The sequence below is a fragment of the Oryctolagus cuniculus genome, chromosome 11 (assembly GCF_051225735.1).
Source record: "Oryctolagus cuniculus isolate XC-2025 breed Fujian yellow rabbit chromosome 11, ASM5122573v1, whole genome shotgun sequence".
NCBI lineage: Eukaryota > Metazoa > Chordata > Mammalia > Lagomorpha > Leporidae > Oryctolagus > Oryctolagus cuniculus.
The window spans coordinates 59,479,124-59,485,639 of NC_142877.1; positions in this window are offsets into that span (position 1 = coordinate 59,479,124).

Sequence of the window (6,516 nt, forward strand, 5' to 3'; positions counted from 1 at the left end):
GAGCACTAGGGGCACCGCTGTTGTGGTCCCTGTCTATTCTGGAAGGATCCCCGGAGACACGAGGCTGGAAACGTTCTGACTTAGGGAATGAAGTGAAAAAGATGTTCCATGCTAACCTTATGGCTGTTTAGAAGTAACATATCATTTAAAAAAATATATTATTAGCTTGTTTGTGTACAAAGATGGGCTTTTTTTCATTTTAAGATTTATTTATTTATTTGAGAGGCTGAGTTATAGACATTGAGAGGGAAAGACAGGGGACCAAGTATCCTGTCACTTGAAAATCATCATCTGATGGGGCCGGCGCTGTGGCGCAGCAGGTTAAAGCTCTGGCCTGAAGTGCCTGCATCCCATATGGGCAGTGGCTCTAGTCCTGGCTGCTCCACTTCCGATCCAGCTCTCTGCTATGGCTTGGGAAAGCAGTAGGAGATGGCCCACCACGTGGGAGACCTGGAAGAAGCTCCTGGCTCCTGGCTTCAGATTGGCACAGCTCTGGCTGTTGAGGCCATCTGATGAGTGAACTAACGAATAGAAGACCCCTCTCTCTCTCTGTAACTCTGCCTTTCAAATAAATAAAATAAATCTTAAAAAAAAGAAAACCATCATCTGAATAAATTTTATTTTTTACAATAATAGTAGGAAAGGAAGGAAAGACTAGACTCTCTAGTCAGCTGCTAATTAGTCTAATTCAGAAAATGAACTGGTTTCCTCGTGCCTGTGGGCAAAGTAGTAAAAAAATGGGCTCTAGGTATATCAGACCTATTTGAATATTCCTAGAGATCTGGCTTCCTATGCAAAACTTGGTTGATTTTATTTGTTTTTAAAGATTTATATATTTAATTGAAAGAGTTACAGGGAGAGAGAGAGAGATTCCATCTGCTGGTTTACTCCCCAAATGGTCACAATGGCTAGAGCTGGGCCACTCCTAAGCCAGGAGCCAGGAACTTCTTCCAGGTCTCCCACATAGGTGCAGGGACCCAAGCACTTGGGCCATCCTCTGCTGCTTTCCCAGGTGCATTAGCAGGGAGCTGGATTGAAAGTGGAGCAGCCGGGACTCAAACCAGTACCCATATGGGATGCGTGCATTGCACGTGGTGGTTTGACCCACTCTGGCACAACAGCAGTCCCTATTTTTTAAGTAATTTAAAAAATTATTTGCATCTACTTGAAAGGGAGATGAGAGAGACAAAGAGAGAGATCTTCCACTTGCTGGTTCACTCCCCAAATGCTAGGGATAGGCCAGGCTGAAGCCAGGAGCCTGAAACTTCATTTGGGACTCCCATGTGTGTAGCAGGGGCCCCAGCACTTGAACCACCACCCCCTGCTTCTCAGAATGCATTAGTGGGAAGCTGGACCAAAGCAGAGGAGCCGGACCTTGAACTGACACTCTGATACGGGATGTGGGTGTTACAAGTGGTGGCTTAATCGCCTGTGCCACAGCTTCCACCCCTACTGTCATTTTCCATGAACTTTTTGAAGTGCTCCCATAATGCAGAAAATTTCAGTAACATGAATGACATCACAGAGCTAGTATGTGGCAGAGGCATGAAGCAGAGAATCAGATAGCCTGGCTTCCAGAGTCTTTATGTTTAACTCCTAAGCTGTATGCTGCTGTATCTTTCTACAAGAGGTTGTTGTGAGGGTTACATTGGATAAACTAAGGAGTATGTGGTACACAGTCCAAAGTCCAGAGCCACACAAGACAAGGTTCTTTAAAGATGCTTTGGTGTGGAGACCTTTATATTGCTTCTCAGCCCTTTGGCTAAGATCAACTGTAGAGACCTTTATCCCAAGTGCCACTAGGAGGCGGTGTTGCCATTCAGATAATTTCCCCTTGTGCTTTTATCCACAGTGATACAAAACCCTTTTCTCCATCAAGTCTTACGGCTTCTGGTTAGCCCACGCTCTTCAACCTTTTTGGACTTGCCTATCAGCCCAGATCTCTCTCCCTAAGTTCTTTGCAGGCTTGGAACCTACTCATGGACCTCCCTTGCCATTCAACTCTAACGTTATTCTGGGTGTTTTTAGCATCTAAAAGGATGATCTATTTTGTGAAGATGACTCATCAGTCACTCTTTCATTCTTTCACTTATTTCGCAAATAGTTAATGAACGTATTGCCATGGTTAATTTTATGTGTCCCCTGGACTAGGAACACCTAAACTATAGGTAAAGCGTTGCATCTGTGTTTGTAAGGAGACTGGCACAGGAATCTATGGACCAAGAGGACATCTCACCTCACTGTGGGCCGGCCCCAGGCAATCAGCTGGGGACCTGGATAGAACGAATGAGGCAAAGGGAAGGTGGTTTCCGCTCTCTAGGAATAGGGTCACTCTTCTGCTCCTGGACATGAGAATTCCAGGCTTGCCAGGCCTTCCCTGGCCTTTGGACTTGGAGTTGGGCAGCCACCAGAGTCCCTGGCATGGGACTTCTTCCCACCCCACCCCTATCGTCCATGGTGTGACACAGTTCCCCTAATAAATCCCTTCTCATATATCGCAGTCTATAGCTGTATGAAGGTACTTCAAACAAATTTGTGGAAAAATGGATTAAAAAATAAATTAATTTTGGTGCAAAAAATTTTGAAACCTGTGCATATGAGATGGTTTTTAAACATTCATGAAAAATGTATGTATGTGGATTTCTAAATTTTTTTTGCACCAAAATAAGTTTATCTTTTAATTTTATTTTTCACAAACTTTGTGAAGTACTCATATATATGTGTGTGTGTGTGTGTATAAATGCACACGCACACACACACACATATGTACATGAGAATCTTGACCAATATCGTACGTGTTGGACACTTAGGTAGAATCTAGGGAGAAAAAAAAAACTAATGAATGGCTTCTGCTTCCAAGAAAGCAGTTTTTTTGTTGGGGCAATAGACACAAATAAAAAAGTATAATAAGGGCCAGTGCTGTGGCTCAGTGGGTTAAAGGCCCCCTGCAGTGCCAACATTCCCACATGGGCGCCAGTTTGAGTTCTTGCTGCTCCACTTCTGATCCAGCTCCCAGCTGATGGCCTGGGAAAGCAGTAGAAGATGGGTTTGGACACCTGTACCCATGTGGGAGACCCAGAAGAAGCTCCTGGCTCCTAGCTTCGGATCAGCTCAGCTCTGGCCATTGTAGCCATTTGGTGAGTGAATCAGTGGATGGAAGACCTCTCTCTTTCTCTCTGTATCTACCTCTCTCTGTAACTCTGTCTTTCAAATTAATAAGATAAATATTAAAAAAAAATAAAATCCTATGTGAGAGGTCTTCAAAAAGTTCACAGAAAATGCATATCATGAAAAAACTATGCATGAATTTCAAAAATTTTTGCACCAAAACAAACTCTGCAATTCCATTTTTCCATGAACTTTGTGAAGCACCCTCATAGCTGCAATTTTTTTTTTTAGATTTTTTCATTTATTTGAAAGGTAGAGTTACAGAGAGTTAGAAGCAGAGGCAGAGAGAGAGAGAGAGAGAGAGAGAGAGAGGTCTTCCATCTGCTGGCTCACTCCTCAAATGGCCACAAAGGGCAGAATTGGGCTGATTCGAAGCCAGGAGCCAGGAGCTTCCTCCCAGTCTCCCATGTGGGTGCAGGGGCCCAAGCATTTGGCCCATCTTTTGCTGCTTTCCCAGGCCATAGCAGAGAGCTGGATTGGAAGTGGAGGAGCTGGGACTTGAACTGGCGCCCATATGAGATGCCAGCACTGCAGGTGGCAGCTTTACCCGCTACGCCACAGTGCCAGCCCCTGCATTCTATATTGATATCACGATAGTCCTTAAAACTTGCATAAGATTGGTACAGAGAACATAGGCACAAAGTTGAAGTGGCATGGCGCTTTCAGGAAACCATCAGTAGATCCACACAGACAGCATTCAGACTCAGGGGAGGCATAGTGGGGAATGCGGCTGAGAGACAAACCATGGACTGAGCTTTGCAGGAATGTGGAAGTAAAAATTATTCCTCTTCCACTTTTATTCAGCTTTGGTTGAAAGAAAATACTGATCATATCAACATTTGATCAGCAAACTTGGAAGTAATATTCTTGTTGAAATAAGCTGTTGAAAACTTAATGTACCTCTATGATAGTTTTCCCTTTCAATCAGATAAGGAAGAGAATATTAGAGAATTTGTTCTGTTGATACGGGAACATAATAAACAAAGGGAGACTATCCACATGGGATCAAGGTTGTATTTCAGATTATATGATTTATGTCTCTTGTTAGCATAAACTATTAAAAAATGGAAGAGTGCCAGCATATTTGTTATTGCCAGGATTTTATTTTTATAAAGATTTATTTATTTGAAAGACAGAGTTAACAGAGAGAGAAGGAAAGGAGGGTGGGGAGAGAGAGAGAGAGAGAGAGAGAGAGAGAGAGAGAGAGAGAGATAGGTATCTTCCATCTGCTGGTTTACTCCTCATATGGCTGCAATGGCCAGGGTGGGCCAGGTGGAAGCTAGGAGCCAGGAGCTTTCTGTGGGTCTCCCAGATTGGTGCAGATGCCCAAGCATTTGGGCCATCTCCTGCTGTTTTCCCAGGCACACTGGCAGGGAGCTGGATCAGAAGTGGAGCAGATGGTGTGGGGAGCAACTGGGAGCAACTCGGACTAGACTAAGTTACTGGAATTAAGACTTATTCTATGCATCTGCTTTCCCACAATATGGCGCTGAGAAGGGAAACAGCTTCTACACAGCTGCCTCCAGTTCAACCAATAAACTGTAGGACCTGCTCCTGATTGGAGGAGAGCAGCGTACTCGGCGTGTGGGTAGCAGAGTTGGGATTGGTGGAAAAGGACTATAAAGGAGGAGAGAGACGGCATGCACCAGGAACATCTAAGGGGAACATCTAAGAGGAACACCTGTGCAGCCCCCGAGAGAGCCGGCCGGCGGTGTGCCGCTCCCCCGCGGAAGTGGGGAATGTGGCAGGGGGAACCGCCCTTCCACGGAGGTGGAAGGGACGGTAGCCAACCCGGGAAGAACCAGCAGCAAACCCGGGGAGGGCCGAGCAGACGAAAGAACAGCGCAGGGTCCTGTGTCGTTCCTCCACGAAGACAGGGAGCGACAGATGGGACTCGAACCAGTGCCTCTATGGGATGCTGGACCTGCAGGCTGTGACTTAACCCACTTACTGCTCCACAGTGCTGGCCCCTGGGTTGATATTTGAAACAGGTATTTGATCATGTTTGACCTGGAGTTTGGGATTCTGCCAGGCCTGTCTGTTCTGCAAGTGTAGTGTTCTTGTCCCTAGGCACCCAGGGAGACTGTGGGTCCAAGCCTCTCCTTAATGGGGGATGTGGATTCTCACCTTTGACCGACCTCGGGAAATAAACAGGCAGGCGGGAGCCCTCTGCCTTACTGCAGTGCACCAGAGAGTGCCAGGTGGGCGGAACAGAGGCCGCTGGCTGGAGGACACCTGCTCTCAGACCCGGGAGAGCAGAAGGCTTGCGGTGGGCGGGGGTAGTGGAGAAGGAGAGAAGGGGGAGGAGCATTCATTGCCTTTGCCAACTATTTTCTCCTCCTTCCCTGTGCTCTCTTCACCCTGCACTGCACTTCACTGGCTTCTGCCTTCTCTCCCCTCCGTCCCAGACCAGGCTTTTGGAAAAAGCCTCCAAGTGGTTCCACCTTCTCCCTCCAATGCCTCCGTCAGCCTGCAGCAGGTTGGCTTCTGTGCCCTTTGCTTCCTAAGAATCTCCCTGTTAAGGCCACCAGCGCCCTCCGAATGCTTTCCGGTCTGCCCCAGTCTGCCCCTCTTCCCTGGGCTCCTGTCAGCTCCTATTACTTTTTGGTTCACTCTCCCTGTTCCTTGTTTCTCCCTCAGGATATTTTCATTTAGTATTACTTGGTGCATCTAACAACATTTACAAAACATCTGTCATGCACCATTCCCTGTGCCAGCTGCAGATGGGCTTCCAAGAGCTTTAGAGTCTAAACATGAGGACTAGCAGGGCAACAGAGCACAGTGGGCATCATGATGGAGAATGGTATGGGGGTTCCTAAAGAAACATAAAAATAGATCTCCCGGGCCGGCGCCGCGGCTCAATAGGCTAATCCTCCGCCTAGCGGCGCCGGCACACCAGGTTCTAGTCCAGGTCGGGGCGCCAGATTCTGTCCCGGTTGCCCCTCTTCCAGGCCAGCTCTCTGCTATGGCCCGGGAGTGCAGTGGAGGATGGCCCAGGTGCTTGGGCCCTGCACCCCATGGGAGACCAGGAGAAGCACCTGGCTCCTGCCATCGGATCAGCGCAGTGCGCCGGCCGCAGCGCACTGGACGCGGCGGCCATTGGAGGGGGAACCAATGGCAAAGGAAGACCTTTCTCTCTGTCTCTCTCTCTCACTGTCCACTCTGCCTGTCAAAAAAAAAAAGAAACCAATGGAGGTGCTTCCTCACCGATGCATGCATGAGAAATGTGATATACTCTATAGTGGAATAGTATTCAGCCTTAGACAAGAAATAAAACCTGCTATTTTGAGGAAAGTGGATGGAACTGGCAGACATTATGCTAAGTGAAATAAGCCAGGCACAGAAAGA